Genomic DNA, 2,006 nt, shown 5'->3' on the forward strand with positions numbered 1-2,006 from the left:
GAAAGTCAAACTCCACTTCGTCATCGGCGGCGGCTACTGCGGCTGGGGTATGCTCCATTCCTCGTGAGGTTTGTCTGGCTGGCTGTTCGGCTTCGGAGATGTTTCATATCATGGAGAATGGTGCTTGTGTGTGTATTGTTGAACAGAGTTATTTTAATGTTTATTTATTATTATTTTTTTTTCTTTTGGGAGAAGTTGAAGGGCATACCAACACAGAAAATTGAAGTTCAATTCAACAACAAATCTATAACATCGAACTAGATAGCAATGCAGAAAATAAATCCCAACAAATTTTAAGGGATTGTTTGGGGCAGCTGTAGCTTATCAAGGTAATCTATATAAGTAGCTTATCATTATAAATTGTTGATCAGCTGCTGATCACGAGAAAATTGAAATACAACTCAAATAAAAATATATAACATCAAACTAGATAGCAATACAAAACTAAACCCCAATCAACTTTAAGCGTTTGTTTGGAGCAGCTGTAGCTTATCTAGGTAATCTAGATAAACAGTTTATCCTGATAAGTTGTTGATCAACCGCTGATCCGGAGAAAATTGAAATATAACTCAAATAAAAATATATAACATCGAACTAGATAGCAATAAAAAAATAAACCCTAACAAACTTTAAGGGTTTGTTTGGGGCAGCAGTAGCTTATCCAAGTAATCTAGATAAGTAGCTTATCCTGATAAGTCTTTGATTAGCCGCTGATCCAGAGAAATTGAAGTACAACTCAAATAAAAATATATAACATCAACTAGATATTAATACAAAAAATAAACCCCACCAAATTTTAAGGGTTTGTTTGAGGCAGTTGTAGCTTATCCAAGTAATCTAGATAAACAATTTATCTTGATAAGCTGTCGATCAACCTTAAATTTAACGCATAACAATAATTAATTTCATATATTTACATATATAACACTTAAATGTTGCACCACTCTTTCGTATTACATCCAAAAAATTTGATGCAAATTTCCCCAAAAATAAAAGTTTACGTTTTACATATGTAAATACATTAGAATGTGTTGCAGATGTGTAATTATTTCAAACAAAAAATTTAGCACTATCGGGACTCTTTGAAGTTTTAATAATTTGTTACATTAAACTTTTTACTTCTGAAGTTTCAAAAATGAGATTGTTACAATCTTCTTTTAAACAGTTTTATCAAATGGGCAGCATGGTCATTTTCTCAGAAACAGTTGCTCCACAGCTGTTTGCGAAATGGGTGCTTTTGCGATCGAAGATCACCTCTCATCCTCTTCTCTGACGGCTTCCTCCTCTCCGGTGTGCGCTCACGATACCCATCAGCTTCCTCCAATTCTCACGAGCACCTCACGCTTCGTATGCCTTCTTCTCCGACGGCTTCCTCCTCCTCTCCTTCTCATATATATATATATATATATATATTTGTGATCTGTGAGATGAAATAGAGGCGAATCTTTGTAGATCTAGAATTGTTTTATGGAAGAATACAGATGGTTTGAATTAAAAAAAATGATAGCTTAATGTGCCATGTTTCCTCGCAAGAATGGGACTTCTGTTGGTTTTTTAGGGTCAAGGATGGGCTTGGAGCAATGATTATAAGTTGATTCTAGTATAGTTTGGAGGCCCTAAGCTTGATTCATGGAATTAGCCTTTTTACAAATGTATAATTTTGTTTGCATGCATCAGCTATTTTCTACTGCCTGTATTTGCTGGAGTTCCTTGCAGTTGGTACTCCTTAAGAGCGTTGTTGGGAAGCTCGGCTATGCGAAGTATTATTATGGCATTGTTTTTTTAGTATTGTTGCATTTGTATGTTTCATTGTAGTAAAAAAAATGACTAATAAGACCAAAGAGATTGTTACATCAGCCTTGTGGGAAAAAAGGAAAAAATAATATTTTGTGATATTTGCCTCAAAAAAAATTGAAATGGGAAATAGGCGAACTACCTTCTTCAACAAAGATGGGTGACAAAATATTACAAAAAATTTCAAGAAAATCACAGACAAAGAGTAAGAC

This window comes from Phalaenopsis equestris, unplaced genomic scaffold (genome assembly GCF_001263595.1).
Source record: "Phalaenopsis equestris unplaced genomic scaffold, ASM126359v1 Scaffold000390, whole genome shotgun sequence".
NCBI lineage: Eukaryota > Viridiplantae > Streptophyta > Magnoliopsida > Asparagales > Orchidaceae > Phalaenopsis > Phalaenopsis equestris.